At 41.7% G+C, this 18,284-nt stretch overlaps 1 protein-coding gene across 1 annotated transcript in view; it reads right to left on the reverse strand.

The window, feature by feature from the left end:
* The window catches only part of LOC126475254 (histone deacetylase 5), a 454,388-nt gene that overhangs the window by 218,514 nt on the left and 217,590 nt on the right, over nucleotides 1-18,284 (reverse strand). The window contains exon 2 of the mRNA XM_050102967.1: nucleotides 14,903-14,999. The gene's annotated coding sequence lies outside the window, so the exon portion shown is untranslated. The remainder of the gene's footprint in view (nucleotides 1-14,902; nucleotides 15,000-18,284) is intronic.

The following is an 18,284-nucleotide window of genomic DNA, read 5'->3' on the forward strand; positions in this document are numbered from 1 at the left end:
TAGCGTGAACCAACGGTCTTAGTGCGCCGTCTAAAGTCTCTTCACTATTCACTATTTCATCGCTATGTATTAACCAATCCAAGGTAAATAGTCACCCGGATAATTGAGGAAAACAAGTATTCGTAATAGATATGGCTCAAAATGGTTCAAATGGCTCTGAGCACTATGGGACTCAACTGCTGAGGTCATTAGTCCCCTAGAACTTAGAACTAGTTAAACCCAACTAACCTAAGGACATCACAAACATCCATGCCCGAGGCAGGATTCGAACCTGCGACCGTAGCGGTCTTGCGGTTCCAGACTGCAGCGCCTTTAACCGCACGGCCACTTCGGCCGGCGTAATAGATATCGCACACACAATACACCAGGGGAGGATATTATGACAATCAAACGTTGTATGCTGTCAATAATTACCGAATTAGAGACCACCAAAAACTTGTCACTGTGTACGTTACAAAACGTGGAAAAATAAATCTCACGCATAGCATATATGTTATGATCCTTGTTTGGGTGAAAAAAATTAAAAAATAAAAGAGGGAGGGACGGGGAGGGGGAAGCAAAGGAGGAGGGAGGGATGGAGGGGGGAGAGAGGGGGGGGGGGTTCGTATTCTGCAGACACTATCGATCACACCTACGCAGTCTTGCTAACGCGTTACAAGGACAAAGAAATTTAAATGGTCTCTTGATCACTTCTGGAAAATCCATTAGAAATACAACGTCCCACTCCCAGTAATTTTCTTTCTTACAATGGACACACTAAATAAAATATTTCCGTGATATTGCGACAAAAAAACGCAATATTTGGTTCAAGAACTTTTCTGAGTTACGGAAATTCCTTATCTCACCAAAACGATAGCAATTCTAAGGAAACGGTTTGATTTGTGAACATCTCAATTTCAGACGAAGTGATTTCTTTTGTTTAGCTCACACCATCTTGCACAGCGGGTTAGATCACTTTTTCTGGCGATAAATTATTTAAGCTTTGCAACATGCCGCGGGAAACTGACAACATAAGTGGGTAGACGAAGTATGTATTCTGGAAATTCCAAACGTATTAAGTCAGTCGGATGCATACAGATGTTGCATGTAGCGTAACAGCCGTTTTTATTCTTCGAACGGAATAAAATAAGCCAAAGATCGAGAATAACTAAAAACATCTGTTCCATCGCAATGCACTTCTAGTGTGCACACTCACTACATCTCAAACTCGCAACTCGCAAATAAGAGACCAAAGAAAGCCACCGAAAAATACATACAAATTCGCTATCTTGCAAATTAGGCCTAGCAAACACCTTTCATTGCATTACGGTCTTCAGCTGCAAGCAACCCTGCTACTCCTGAAAGTGTCCTGTCAGCCATCCATTAGGTCGTTATTTTCTTATCGCCAGCCTAATCTTTCGGAATCGCGGCGCTGCTTTTATCGCAGCCAGTAAGTAGTAGCCTCTTTTCCGGACAAACAAGCTGTTTCATCAGCGACCGACACTGACGATGACTCACTTCTCCTCGACGCAAACGCTACCTTATCTGCAGCCGCCATGTCGCGGGCCTCAGATACTGATAGGCGGGGCGCTGCGCCCGCGCGCGTGTGTGTGTGTGTGTGGGTGGGTGGGGGGTGGGGTGCGGCGGAACAACTTGCAACTTGTAGATGATCAGTGCAGCAAAGATTCGCAGCCCACCCAACAACATGAATAAATGTAATGTAACATGTCTAAATTGACGAAGTTTGAATACGTGATCGGCGATAAATCCCAGTAATCAATCACAGGTTTCAGGTGTTTACGTAGGAGTTTCTGTCGGGAGCGATTTAAAATGGAACGATCATATAAACATCGCCATGCTGTAGGTATACGTCAGGCTCAGAAGTAGTGGAAGATTCCTCAGTAACTGCAATTCAAGCCCTAAGGGGGTCACTTAAAAGACCCACTTTCGACCAATTCTGGAGCATTGTTAGTCGGTATAAAACCCTTATTAAGTATCATCGGAAGACATAACGAAGATACGAAGAAGGACTGCACGATTCGGTTTAACGTCGGTCGACAACGAAGGTTACAGAGGTGGAGCCCAAGCTAGGATTGGGGGATGGATGGGGAAGGAATTCGAGCGGGTGCTTCCATAAGGACTACGCCAGTCTTAGGGAAATTACGGAAAAACTAAATCTGTATGGTCGGATGGGAGTTTGAGCCGCCTCCCCTCCAAAAAGAGCCCAGAGTGTATCACTATTGTGCCAACTCGCTCTCCCGGGTTTCTTCAGTCACGGCAGTGTCGCGCAAATGCTCAACGTACTGCAGTGGGAGGCGCGCAACGTCGAACGCGTCAACCACCAAATTCCGAGAGGCCACGATCACCACTGAGTCAACATACTATTTAATCCACGTATGTCTGACGTAAAGACCACGACGGTAAGGTCAGAAAAATGACTCATACAGATGGATACAGACAGTCTCTCTCCCCTCGCATCATGAGCAAATTTTGCTGGAAAGGGACCAATGAGGCTGGTACCCGAAGTAACTTGGCGGTTTCAAAATACACATGTTTGTGTAGCTGATCGCCTGGAATCTATGTACGATGCAAAGCTCTAGGGCAGGTCCGGCGACAGCGCAACAAACTCCACGCGTGCAGCGTGTGCAGACCACGTGTGGGACAAGGTCCGGCCTGTCACTTGGCTTTGTTCGGTCGTTCTCGGAAGTATCAGGAACAGAGTGACACTTCATTTAACACTGCAATGTGGCATTTTGCAGTCGGCACAACTCTCCGAGTTAGGCAGTATCGTGTTGTCAGCACTGTTTACCCTTCGCTACTTGTTCGTGCTACGAAGGACGTCAACAGGTCCAGTGGCTGTTCGCACAAATAGAGGCAGTCTAGCGATCTATCGTTACAATCTTTTACATGAATGAATGACAGAAAAAAAGGATGACAATTCTCAATTCGCATAAGCGACACGTACTGCTTATTTGCTACGAAACGAGATTACAGCACCGTGCAGAAAGAATTTAAACTTTCATATGACAATGACGAGCAAAAAATTACACCGATTGACAGACGGGATTCATTGTTCTGAACATCGAGAAGCACTTTGTGCTGTCGTAAGACATCGACTGCACACCGAACAGCGCAGCGTCGGGAAACGGCATCGAGAAGGCGCTGAAGCACGCGCTAACGGAAAGAGCGGGCAGCGCCACAGCCCCAGAAGACAGCGTTCCCTGTCAGCGCTAGAGATGGGGGATGCGCTCTTGAACTAATTCATAGAGTTGAATCTTTCAAAGGAGTGAACAATCAGTGATTCAGAAAAAAAGAACGGTAGCTCCAAACGTTTCCCACGGCAGAGAGAGAGAGAGAGAGAGAGAGAGACGGAGCATATCAGCAGCGCCTCTGCTGGTCAGAGCACACTGCACGCCACACAACACAGCCAGCGCCGGCCTCTGCCCTGCTTCTACCTTGGCTGCCTGCATTGTGCAGTGCCCCATTGGATTTTGTGTTTAACATATGCCGTGCCGTACATGTGCGTCGTCTGGCGCAGCTTAACTTCGCATCGCACTCTGTCGGCGATCGTTTCAGTCGCACGTCCTGCCCTCTGGGCAGTTGATGCGAGCAACAGGACAGAGAGCCACCTAGCGGATAACATAGAAACTACTTGCAACAACCTGCTCGCAAGGGAACGGACGATTTGTTTCGGAGCGGGTGAGTTCACCGCTCCCCCCACCCACGGGACTCGCCCGCTCAACGCTCACCCCACCGTCTCGACTCTAGCCAGAGCGTTGAGCAAAGCGACTCAGGTGTCACTCTGGTCTCTGCGGTCTCAGCTCACGCAGTAATACAGCTCGCGGCTCGACCCGCTCGACTGAGCGCCTCTGCATCGGAGTTCGTGCCTACTGGATATTGTTCTTCGTAGTAATACCGCTATGTATATTACATTATTATGTTATGTATACATCAATTGTTTTTATTTTATTTTTATTTGTTCAAACTGATTAGATTAGGTTCCTGATGACTCCTCTTACTATAGGATTTTTATTATGGACACTCGAATTTACGCTTTAATTACGAGCGAACCGATAAACGTATCGCAAAATGTGATACACCAATATTTTCCTTGTTTTATTCTGCGTAAGGCTATATGCAGCACTTTCGTTTTACAGTCAAATTTATATTTTTTTTTTTTTCTTATTCTGGTACGGATTTTGCGATTTTAGGCGTCTTCGGAAGGAAACGTTCACTTTAAAAATATATGGCTTGCGATGAATTTGTACGAGGTTAATGAAATTTTAATACATTATAGCCAAATATATTGTTAATGTAAATCTCAAGTTACAACATTTTCCGATCACCCAAAAAACCACGATAGTGCAAAATAAATCAATAATCAAAAACTTTGTCATATCGTGAAAATTTCAATAAACAATACAAAATTCTTACTCATTATCTGTGTTACTTAAAAATAGGATCAAATAAGATCAAAATACAGGTGTAGTACTGGAATAAACCAAGTTTAAAGGACAATGTGCCTTCCATTTATTTTCTATTGTAAATGAGTGGTGAGTCATGAAAAAGAGCTAATTCATTTCAGGGAGTGAACAGTTCTGATCCAATCTCTGAAAAGAACAGTTTTGCCCATCTCTAGTCAGCGCTGGCTCAAGCAGCCGCTCATCGCTGTCGGCCCCGTTCCGTCGCACACTTCGAGGGCATCAGTACTGTGTAATAGGAAGACGACACTTAGCCTGCATTCTTCGAGTAGTAATAGTGGGTAAAGTAATTACACGTAGGAGGCACAGGAAGCACAATAAGCCACTTCGTAACTAGAAGTTAAATTAAATTTCTTTCCTATTTAGAAGTAAAGAGTTCTTTTAATTAAGTGTTATGTGCAGGTCATTTTGGATTCCAGCCACCAGCCATCGCAACTTCTTTCCTTCCTCGTTTGTGTCGGTGCTGACTCCCACAATAACCGACACGACACACTTCATGCCAAATTTGCTGGCACAGAGTATGTGAAGAAACTGGTGGTACGAATAGTAAAATTTCTGAAGTCGCACCCATTATTCAATTTTCAGTTGCAACTGTTTTCAGTGGTGACGAATGAAGAGCACGGAGACTTCATATATTACTGCAAAGTGCATTAATTACGTCAAGGGGCATGTCAAGACTATTTTTCCATTTAAATTCGCTATTGTCGAATTTATGAAGGAAAAAAAAATGCAGGAACGAAAATTATAACATCCGGAACGGATTGCAGAATTCGCATTTCAAGTGGACTTGACTGCACACTGCCCATAGTAAAACATTGCATTTCTTTCTGATTTGATGGGGATGTATTTAAAAAGAAAATCGCGTTGTAGAAGGGACACATTCTGACAAAGACGATCCAGTTGCCTAAGCTCACCAGCATTAAAGAAAACATGATGTTTGCACAATTCATTGTAAGAATGACAACGATAAGTTTTATAAAGGTTTTGAGCACACTGTCAATCTTACATCTGTTTTCGAGCTGCTTCCAGGACCGTTTGCCGTCTCAGTTGAAGGCGCCCCTGGACACCTGCAGATGTAGCCGACTGACCTCCAAGGTAATTCCAGTTTTAATTACAAACCTATTTACGTTAAAAGTGTCCAGGGAGCCTACATTGTTTTTCTCAGAAAGATTCTCATGTCTCCATAATGGGGTTGCAAAAATGCTACAATATTTCGATCGACATATCTGTGTGGAAGATCTTTTTCGGATTAAGTGGCACGTTCGCAGTTTTCCCCTCTCCCCCCCTCCCCACGCTCAGACAGCGCGACGTGGTTATGGGGGGAAGTGCGAAGCGAGGACGAGGGCTTTGGCCCTCGGGCCCGAGAACAAAAGTTTTCTAGAAGATACTGATTATAAGAAACAACAACAATAAAAAAGGATAACAGACAAGGATCTCATACTGCACATCAATTATCTAGAAAAAGGCGGACGAGAGTAATGTAAGCAAATGTAAATCTCTTGTGTTTCCAGCAGTGTATTCGTCGACATGGCTCGACATTTGGGCCTGTTTCCATGTCAGACTGGAAACCAAATGGCTCTGAGCACTACGGGACTTAACTTCTGAGGTCATCAGTCCCCTAGAACTTAGAACTACCTAAACCTAACTAACCTAAGGACATCACACACATCCATGCCCGAGGCAGGATTCGAACCTGCGACCGTAGCGGTCGCGCGGCTCCAGACTGTAGCGCCTAGACTGGAAACCCTAGAGCAGGTGTGGGCAAGATTTCGGCTTGAGGGGCACGAAAGCAGACGTGCGCGGCTCGACCCTATGACTAAATCGAGCTATATCGGGCAAAGTCGAAACTGGTTTGCTCGTACAGGATGCCATCTTGCTCTTTTCGATTAGTAGGAGGAAATACTTGATTGGATGGGAGACGTAGCAGGGAGATCGTACAGGATGTTGTTTCGAAAAGAAACTACACAGCAGTAACTGTTAGGTACTATCGCAGGACACATAACGGCAACGGAAATCTTAAGTTACAGAATTTTTCAATCACCCACAACAAATTTCTTATGATTTTTCTAAACCAACTTTTTCTCAGCACAGAATAAACAAACAACAGAAAACGTGGGTTTGTTTTGAAGGTCTCTTTTGTGGTTGGAAGAATCTACAACCGCTCTGATTGTGCAGTGTGATACGGATTTTATAAAGAGTGATATTCAAGACTAGTTCTGTGCGTTCCGGACCTCGCAATTAACAACGTGTATGGCTGTGAAAATGAATAAGCTGTTGCAGCGAGCCTCCAGTTTGCTGAAAAACAGTTTGCCTATGACTGGCAACGCAGCACATTATTCCGCCACTGTTATTCCTAAGGCTCATCACGCACAGAGCCAGTCTCAAATATAGCTCTTTATAAAATCCGTATCACACTGTATGACCACAGTGATTGTAGCTTCTTGATTCTTACAACCGTAAAAGAGACCTTCAAAGCAAATCCACGCTTTCTGTTATGTATTTACCCTGGGCTGAGAAAGTGTTACTTTAGAAAAATATAAGAATATTTTTTTAGGTGATCGGAAAATTCTGTAACTTGGGATTCCGACAGCCAATATATATGCCTATAACCTATTAAAATTTCATTAACACAAGACAAATACATTTCAAGTTATATAATTTTGAAGTGATCAGCTCGTTGGAAAGAAGCCGAAAACCAGACAATCCTTACTACAATCTAAAATAAAAAATATATATCAACTTTAAAACGAAATTGTTTTACTTAGCCTAATCAGAAAAAATAAGAAAAATATTGGTAAAACTCATTTTGTGATAGGTCTACTGCTTCACTTGTAATTAAAGGTTAACTTCAAGTCCTCATAATAAAAAAATCGATAGAAGGCTTACATTCAAATGAAAATAATATGAAAAATAGGAATTATGATCAAAACATTCCAGTGTGGTTGCTTTTCTCTGAATGTTGTTCTTCACTTTGTGCAGAACAATATAGAAACAATTTTCAGAGATTCTGTAAAAATGCTGGAAGCGTTTGGGATATATGTTCAGTGCTTTCATTACATTGAATGTGCTATATTTCTTCCCATTTTTCAACCATAATAGATGTACCCATTATCTTCTCCGCTGCCCAGCATTTACTAGTTAAAAACTAGAAACTGCATCAATATCTTCGTCAGATGAGGACGACATATTCTGATCCATTCCTATCTCTCCGACAGCAACACTTCAATGTAAACTGGTCACGTCCCGTGAGCGCCACGACCCTGACTCGCCGCCGCCAGGGCCCTATTCTGTATCTTTCCGCCATTGTGCCAGCGCACCGAACGGTCTCGTTATCGAAGGAGAGCCCCAACATTATTCTGTACACAATTCGGAGGCGATGCCGAATGGTCCTAGCGAACCGAAACGCTGTTGTCAATTCTCCTCGCGACAACCAATCAAAAGCAATCTGCCCCAGATCCGTGCGTGCGTGCGCACTGCAGTCACACAGCGGCACGTAAGTCGAAGCGGCTAGTACGGCTAGCAGCCGACACAGGGACGCTTTTCTTCACAGTACCGAAAAGAGTTGTTACAGTACGCAATACTGTTCAAATTTTGTTGACCACGTGCTTCCAAGAATGTATGATAATGATAGAATGATGACTGTGTTCTGGAAACTGTAATACATGTCCCATTATGTCATTTTATTCTCATTCACATCGAGGTTTTCTTTGGATTTTATGTTTTGGAATATGAGTTAGGAATAGAGTGGAGTACATCTATAAAACACCCGAAAAATTCGTCACTTTTTGTGTTTTCCATCGTCCCTTAGTTGCTTCAAAATTCATGCGGGTACGTTCCGTCTATGCAACTAATTGAAGACCATGTGTTTACTGCCATACGCGTTTTGCTTCTTTTATTCGTGAAGATGCTTCACAAATAAAAGAAGCGAAACGCGTATGGCAATAAACAAACTGCCTTCAATTAGTTGCATAGGCGGAGTACATCACCATGAACCCGAAAAATCGTTAAAAACTTGTTTAAGAGGGCGTCAAAGAATAATAAGATGTATAGAATGTGGTTGTAACTCGATCCTAGAGATCCAAATGACGAAGTAGCCTATTTCCCTATGTAATACATCAACGATTTGGTTTGTAACAACAAAAATTAAAAAAAAAATCCTTTTCGAGAGCGTGTACGGAGTGCAGCTATTGAAGTTCGTCGTGGTGTATAACATGCATCTGATGAATCAAAATGTTTCATATATGGTGGTATAGTCTGCTAAGGATTCCATCACAGATAAATACTTGCGACAAGCTAGAGTATAAAGACGATTGCTGCTAGTTTCATTTGCAGTAATTTAAGTTGTGCTCTTAGATTCCTATTTTGACCACACTCTCGGGAATCGGTACGTATTCAGAAGAAATGGTGAATTATTTGTGACAAGAAAAAGTATAAATGTCAATGTCAGTTGTTTCACATATTGCAATTTAATTTTTCATTTCTCAAATATATGGAAGTCACGAAATCGAAGATACTTGTTACTGAGAAAGGACGCTCTTACGTGTATATAACAACGAATATATCAGAAGTCTCAGAATGCCCTCCGCCACACACCGTTGGGTGGCTTGCGGAGTATAAATGTAGATGTAGATGTAGAATGCGTTACAAACATAAAGAGCAAAAAAAGGAATTTTCGCAACTAGCCATATGCGAACCTATGACTGTCGACATGGCAGTTCGTTGCCTTACCGACTTGGTTACTACAATTTACAAGCTTTCAGCCCTTTATTTTACGTAATTCCAGTCAGGAGAGACGTAGACTGACTTCGTTGCCGAATAATGCGGGCGTAAGCCGTAAATGCATGAAAAGAGCCGACCTTTTGAAATGTAATGATTTTTTAAAAACTGTTACTTATGTAAAAATAACAGGTATATTGTGAGAATATTGATCAAACCTGTTTTTTATGTTATAATCATTCTCAGTAACAACAATACAAACCATATTTCTAACAAGGAGCTCACTTTCCTCCTGGAGGCGTCCTGGTGATTCTTCAGTAACACAATCACAAAATCCGAAGCTAAAAACGCTCAATATGTTTAAAATAACAAATCTTACATGTCAATTAACTATACCGAACCGAACGAGAGCGCCATACCGAAATCCAAAACCTCTCGCACAGTTGTCGAAAAATCGGTAGGAGGACCGATTGGTAACAGGTCTCAGCAGCTTACCTAATAGGAAATTCAGGTAAAGAACAGAAAATGACGTAACCACCGAGGCGAACCTACTGCCCTGATGAGTATGAACGATACAGAATAGGGCCCCAGGCGTCCGCGCCACGCCATCTCTGGACTGGACCTCACACGGGGCGAGACGAGGTGGCGCCACGACCGCACCACGTGACCCGTGTGCGCTGCCAGGCGCAATTCACACAGCGGCGCCGAGTGAGATACATGAGCAATTCACACTGAAGGGGCGCTGTCAGAGAGATGCGAATGCATCAGAATACATCGTCTTCATCAGACGAAGATGTTGATGCACTTCATGTTTTGTAACGTGTACATGTTGAGCAGCGAAGAAGATATTGAGGACATCCGTTATGATTGAAAAATCGGAAGAAATATGGCACATCTGACATAATGAAAGAACTGAACATGTATACCAAACGCTTCCACCATTTTTACAGACTCTCTCAAAGGTGTTTTTATACTGTGCTAGAAAAAGTGAAAGAAAGGCAACGAAATAGAATGTTTTGATCATTTTCATTTGAAAATATTACAACACTTTTCCAAAGCATAATACTTGTAAACATTTCACTTTCGTACAACAGAAATATCTCGGTACAGGGCGTGGTTTCCTACGATGCGATAGAGATTTTGTCCTTACAGAGAGGAACAAAATACCCTTTCACCCAAACAACTTAATTCTAGTCATTGCAAACGCAAAGCACGATTGATTCCTTCTGTGCAAGACGCAACCAGAGGATTTCAGGGAACTTAGTGCAGTAGATCAAGGGTTGGAAGGGGCACAATCAAAATTAATTATGTCTCACTACACATTTTGCCTGACAACCCTGCTAAACAAAGGGAAAGGTGAACTCCTGAACGTCCAGTAATTGTGGATTTGTCAAAGCACTGCAAAGCAGTGGAAGGGAAAGGGGGGGAAAAAAAAATAAAATAAAAATCTGCCGCTAGATAGCATTTCAGTTTCTCGTCTCTTATACGATAAACTTCTGACAGTAAAAAAATGCCAAGAAGAAAGTCTTCCTTTACATGTGACAGTATATCTCAGCTGAAAAACGGAACTTATATTAACTACCACCGAGTGTATAATGGATTTCGACATGTGTGTGGCAAAACGCATTGACTGAGGACGGAAAATGTAATGCCGACTTTACATATTTTGTGTAATATGAAGAAAGTTATATTTTTCATATCTTCTGTTGCTGCTTGTGTGTCTTGAGCAGTGTTGTTCTTTCTAGAAATAAGCTTTCCATTTCTGCAACAAGTAACAGAGAAAATCTAGTGTTTCATCAGCACAATGTTGTAAATTTGCAGATAAAACGTTGTTCGATCATGGAAATAAGAAAAATAGCGCTATTAATCGAAAATAACATAAGCAACTGCGCAATGACTGTTACAAAAATTTGCAGAATGTCGTTTTACCTCATATACACCGCATGCATCATGAAATCCCAAATAACTAAGTGTGTAACAGTTTTTTGTTCCCCTTTCTTGTTACAAAGCAGTTCTGGTGAACAATTTAATTGTATATCTTCACGGACTATATTATTCATAATGAGGTTTACTGACTAACTGGTTTCGTTCGGTTCTCCATCGATGTTCTGCTACGCTTTGTCTTGCACAGTGCGACTGAAATTTTTTGTTTGCTTATGACATATAATAGAGGACACATATTTTTAATTTTTCTCAAAAGTTTTCGTTAAACTACAAATCATCTCGTATTTTTACACTTAATGTTAGTGAAAACAGCAGCACAGAACTTTAACACCTCTGATACGCATCACTTCGATGCACCATGGGAAACAGCGCTGCGTCCCCATCACATGTACACATCACACCACTTGTGCGTGCAATGGGCCCTGGGAGCAACGACACGCAGTACAGCTCCTGCGGAGTTTCCTAAGTAGGTGAGTGGTGCTGACAGAACTGCATCTGTGAGGATGGGACGTGAATCATGCCCACACCGGTGTATCGGTAAGTGAACTGCCTGCAAGGATCTGCACACCATTTACGTTCTGAACTACAATTTTGACCTGCCAAGAATTTCCAAGGAGTGCACACTCCACTACGTGGAGAAAGATTCATCCTAAAAACTAGTTATTTGCTGCCGTCTGGTGTTTTGCAGATTTACACTTGCTTTGCCATCAATTATTACATTATAGTTTTTACTTAATGTGATCTGACAGCATATTACAATACTTTAATGGAAACGGGAGAACTATAATCAGGTATGTGGGTCAGGCACAATTGTACTTGTCTGCACCAACTGGAAATCTGCAAGGCAGCTGCTTACTGACAACACTTGCAGTCAAAAAAATGTGTCTACATCACTGTGCTGCACATAACACAACATATTGTAATAAGCTAATGTTTTAACTACTGAGTATTACGAGCCTCACACATAGCGTTCAGTATTCACATCAAGACTAACTAAACTAAGGAAATTCAATCTCTCTGTAGTTTGTTTGTTTATAATAGTAGTAGGGTAATGGAGTTCCTGGCACACATTGTTAGTGCGGGCTGCATACATTCAGGGCCAAACTTGATTGATTTATGACCTCCCCTTAAGCTATTGTTCTGCTTATTGATTTATGACCCTATGGAAATAATCTCTCCTTCAGAAACCCCACCCTTCCCCTCCATCTCCACCTCCACCTCCCCTAACCCTATGTGAAATCCCCAAACTTCCCCTTTGCCCCTATAAGCGCACTTGTTTATCAAATTAACTGACTAATTAATTAATTGATAAATTAATCAACATGTTCCCCTCTGGGAAAGCCCCCATACACCCTCCCCTACCCCACGTATTTAATTTCATAGCACGAGGTCAGGTTTCAAGGTGTATATTTTTGTAAAAATGTATCAAATCCTTGCGTGTTCAGATTTCGAAGTATATTTTAGCAAAAAATAGTTTCGTAGTACTAAACCTTTGTGTGTTCAGATTTGGACGTTAAAAAAAGTGTCAAAATGTGTTCAGATTTATACGTTAATTTTTCTTCTTCTTGTTTTAGCATAAATCCACCAAATCAAGGATGGGCTGGAGGCGGAGACATTGCAGCAGCAGCAGCAGCAGCAGTGCCAACACCATCGTAAGTAGTATCTATCTTCTTCTTCGTATACATAATATGCTGCTGATATTTAGTGGTCAGAGAGACTTTGCTGTTGTACATGCTTTCTAGTATCAAAATCGATAACTTACTATTTTACTAAGAATTTCGTAGTACTGAATGTTGTTTCAGTATATGTCCAGCAGACAACCGATGACCCGGCTGCTGAAAGCCAGCAATGGCAGCATCAGCATTGTAAGTAGTATATATTTCCTTCTACATGGTACTGCAAATATATGTAATATGCATCTGTTAGAAGAAAGAATGCTTATTCTTTGGTTTCGAGGAATAGAAGCAGGGAGGGACAGAGATTGTGACGCCATCCAGGAGGGACAGAGCTTGTGACGCCATCCACATCACAGCTATTGTGTAAGTACATATCAGTTCAACAAATTTTTTTCTTTATATTATGTGTTTATGTTATTTTTTTAGATTAAATCAATATGTACCGCTGTAGATGAATTTGGAGACCACAATCGATTGATCCACAGTGGTTGAGGTGAGGAGAAGCCTGAGTGGGTGGAGGAGATGAAGAGAGAGGTTCATCACCATGAGGAGATGCCTGATAACAAGAGGGATGTGTAACGAGGCCAGAGCAGTTTAGGTAGTTAGGTAGTTTATACATGTACTCATTCTATTTAAAAATAACAAGTGTCATTTCTTTCCCTGCAGCAGTGGGTGATCTGTGGAATGATGTACTCATCTCTCGTCATCCTTTTTCTCTACAGCAACTCCATCCATGCAACATGCAGTGACACAGGTACTGAGAACGACGAAAAAAAAATTCTAGATGAGGACCACTCCAAAATGCTGATACACAAGAATCCACAACTGTAGTCATACCCCTTGGTGCAATACTGCTCTGGTGTCCATGGGCCGGCCACCCTCCCTCCGGCAAGTGGTTCAGGGATGTGGCAACAACCATCTACACAACCGGAACTGCATCCAGGCTGCTCACACTGGGGCAACACACAATCTCCTCTTCCAGTAAGTTTTTGCCCGAACCTCCCTGCTCCACCACACAACAGTCAGCAGCAGCAGTAGCACCACAATCAACTTGCTGTAGTTTCAGTAATAGTAGTAGCAATCCTGAACTAGTGGCAGCTCCCTCTCCCATCCTTTCAGTTGAAGGACATCACAATAGTAACACCATACCACAACTGGAAAACTTGGTGATTGCAGACGCAATTGAGGAGCAAATATCGTTTACTAGATCGAGAATCCAGCATGATGGTACTGTGACCCGGTAGGGTTCCTACAGGCTTGCTTTCCTGCTCCATAAACAGAGCTCCTCAAGGTCGTCATGATCCTCAGTATTGCGACATTAAATGTAGCGCTCTGGTGTGTATTGAACTGTCACAACCCCAAAACATGCCTACGGGTTTGAAGAGACAAGTCTTCACTTTCTTTGATGGGATAATAGAGTTATAATAAGGTGCACGTCAATTACCGAGCGGTTTCAGAAGTCCACCTTGACTGCCATACACGACCAGTTTTCTGTGTGAAAGTTATGTCTGTGATCCAGTACATGGAGGGTACAGCTACATCAAGCTTCCTAATGATGTAGTGATACAAAGGCATGTATTAATGTCAAAAATAAAAACCAACCAGGCTTGTTTTGTATGGTCAGTCCGACTTACGAGAGAAATTACGAGAAAAATCCACTGCGCGCATTTCAATATGATACATACCTAGGCATTCGTGAATGTTATAAGTTTAACGGTATCGAGTACCCCCCGTCAAGATCCAGGACATACCTAAATTTATGGATATCGGTTCATGTTTATGGCCTGGAAAAACGTAAGTCTGATGAGCAGAATGAGCATATAGTTCTTGGCTCCCTCCATTTCTCAAAATGTGCCTGTGGGCATAAGATGCACATAAACAAGTTGTTAATACTCAGATCAGAAAAATAAAGAGAAAGGCAATTATCATTATGCTTGGATCAAAAATATGTCCCTACTCCTATTCTCTCAACTGAGTAGCCACAAAAGTGTTTCAATGAGTTTCCGACAAAAAAGTATTTAGCAAAGCCTCCAGAAGATTGCGCATTCAATAAATGTTGTTATGCCCTTTGAGGAAAGCAAATTCATAAACTTTAAGAATGCTCACCATCAGGAGCAATGCCGTTTGTGGTGTACGCCAACTCTGAATGCCTCCTCACTCCTGTGACCCACTGTGATGGTGACTCCACAACTGCACATACTACCTGCACAGAAAAAAATGTACCATATGTGGCTGTGATCCAAACTTCATCATCCTATGATTCACATCTTAACCACTACAAATCTTATGTCCGAGATAGTCCTGTGGTTTGGTTTCTCACTGAGCTTGAAAAACGTTCATGGGAGGTTGATAAGCTTTACAGCAACAAACATTTCTGTGATCAAATCGAAGAAGAATGAAGATTTGTACAAATATGCAGTTGTGTCTCATATTTGAGGACTGCCATTAGACAGAAAAGCAGAAACTCCTTGTACTGTTCACTGTCATCTTATGGGGGAACTCCATGGTGCTGCTCACAATACATCCATTACCAAGGCACATACTCGTTTCCTTCCATAATTTAAGTGGGTGCTACATTCATTTTCTTGTTGAGCATTTGGCTGGTTCCAGCTGGCAGAAAAATTAGGGCTGTGTCCTATCTGAGAGTGTTGAGAAATATATTTCAGTCTCCAAACAAATAATCCCAATAATTACACCATGTTTCCTAGACTCATATCGTTTTACGATGGCAATGCTTCAGAAATATGTTAAACTCTACCTAGGGAGGATATGCATATCACTTGCGCTGCATTCCCCAACAAGGAAAGCTTTCAACTTGTGACTAGGAAGCGGTCTTTCCCATACAAGTATCTGGATAGTATGGCAAAACTCAACGAAACTAAGCTATCCAACACAACTGCATTCTCCAGCAAACCTACAAGCGATGCCACAACAGATGCAGAGTGTGAGCATGTTGAATGTCAGTTGCTTTACATGGACGCAGACATGCCCTTGCTTGCAGACGTTTTAGAGTCTATGCATGACCACATGTTCTCTGGATCCCATGTTTCATTACATGGCACCTGGTTTGCCCTGTGACAACCCCACCCAAGGAAACGAAACTCAGCATATAACTACTGAGTGATCCTGCTGTGCTTGCTTTCTTTGAGTTTGGGATCTGTGGGTGGCTTTGCCAATGTATACATAGGCACACCAAGGCAAATAACACACATATGGGTGAAAGGTCAGCACATCCTTTGATTCCAGTTACATCATATACTTGGATTAGCTTGCATGATTCGTATGACGATTTACCACATTGTTCAGAGTAACTAGTTCTGCGAGCAGGATCCATCACAAACTGATGACAATGGGGAATAAGTGGAGATACAACATCCATGATTATAATCTCCAGTAGTGTCTCAGATTGGGGATGGAGCTGTTTATAATCTGCCGGGTTATCTCCTTCAAGCAATCCCCCTGGATGAAGAAGTATATCGATTTGAATACGACTTTGAGAAAGATTTTTTATATTAATGAATAATTCAGTCTTCGGTAAAACAAAGGATAATTTTAGGAAATATCGTGAAATTTTGATTAAAACTGAATGGGGTGGGTGTTGCGGCGAAAGAACTCATCGCTAGACAAAATTTTAAATAGGTCACAATATTCAATCAGAGCTTTGTGGCTGTGGAGATGGCGGAGGTTGCAGTAGAGTTCATGAAACTCATTTATGTGGGGATGTGCATACTAGATCTATTGAAACTTCTCATGTACTGCTTTCACTATGGATTTGTGAAACTTTATTTCATTGATCCTAAATTACTATCTATGGATACAGATAGCTTTGAATGAGGACCACAGTACTGAATTCAATGCATTCTCATACACAGCTAATAATCTGTATGGTATTGTTCTACAGAACAAGAAGGTTATCGACCTTATGGAAGACGAGCCAAATGAATTGCCGATTGTGGACTTTGTATGTCTAGGAGCAAAAATGCATGTCTATCACAGATTTAAGATGCCACACATAGGCAGGCTAAGGGTCTGTGTGTCATATAGCATGAAGAACCCTCTCTATCAAAGACTATTTGCAGTGCCTGTACAGCAGTGTTTGCGGTGCTGCACTGTAGCCATTGCATATGGTACAGCAAACTGGTATTCGATCAAAAGCACATGAGGTGTACACTGCACTGGAATCTAATGTCGGCCTGTCGTCCGTAGACAATAAAAGGGTTTTTTGTGATGATGCCATTGAAACACTCTCCTACTCACATTATTCACTTGTTGAGAGAGAGGAGGTGGGGGACTCAGATTCAGTGAGAGGGAGAGACTGAGATAGGGTGCAAATGCTGCAGAATAGTATGACCCTTTTTATAACAGTGGAATTTTGTAATTTACTCTCTCTCTCTCTCTCTCTCTCTCTCTCTCTCTCTCTCTCTCTCTCTCTCTCTCTCTCTGTGTGTGTGTGTGTGTGTGTGTGTGTGTGTGTGTGTGTGTGTGTGTGTGTAAATATTTATTTATTTAGGCACACTACATCTGTACTCTGTACGCCACTGTAAATATATTTGCACACTATGTATGATAACTAAGAAAGTATGTAAAATATGGATGCATACAACATGTGTGCTGATGAAGGAAAAAGAAGTATATAACTGTTAAAAAAAATATACGAGAGAAAACAAATGTAGATCTTGTATCTTGATAGTCGTTTGTGTTTGTAAGAATAGTTTTTAAATTTCACCTGCTGCTAGCCATCTAAGTCAGACTAGTTTCTAGGTATGCACAGTTCACAACTAATCAGAATGATTGTTTTTCATCCATGGAACTGCTGCTAAGGGGGCTGTTGCAGTGTAAGAATAAAAGTATCTCTGCATCAGTTATCTATACACACAATCTGAAAATATTTCAACCAGTGATTTTTTTATTTGTGAGAAACAAAGTATGTGAAAAAGCTTCAAACTGTAATCTCAAGAACTGAACTGCATCTCAAGAATCAGACTGTAGCTGTGAGAGAGGAATAAATGGAAAAATTCCTTTGTTGTTGTTACTTAGAAAAAGAAGCTATCACAATTGTATGTCTAAAGAATGTGCAGGACACAAATGACATTAGTTTAGAACTTTAAGGTCAAGTTTAACATGGAAGATAATAAAATATATAGAATGGCTGCACGGGATTATCCCTATCATGCAGCACAAACTGGCTTGTACATAACCCTATAGACATACAGTAGAATGTTGTTAAAAACCATTTAGTAACTGTTCTTTAAGATATTTGTTAGGAGCTGACATTGCACGGTAGTGATTGGCGTTGTGTACAGGGAAGCACATTGTAAACACACTTTGTTAGAGTTCGCAAATTTTAAACTGTCTTGCACAGGGTTACATAAGCAATCCATTCTGTAGTCGTATATTGCAGCCTCAGAGCTCGTAATACAATGGCTCTTAGGCTAAGAACACTTCACAAATGTAGTTGTCAGTAACTTGGGGTTGACACCTGGGCTTG

The sequence above is a fragment of the Schistocerca serialis genome, chromosome 4 (assembly GCF_023864345.2).
Source record: "Schistocerca serialis cubense isolate TAMUIC-IGC-003099 chromosome 4, iqSchSeri2.2, whole genome shotgun sequence".
In the NCBI taxonomy this organism is placed as follows: domain Eukaryota; kingdom Metazoa; phylum Arthropoda; class Insecta; order Orthoptera; family Acrididae; genus Schistocerca; species Schistocerca serialis.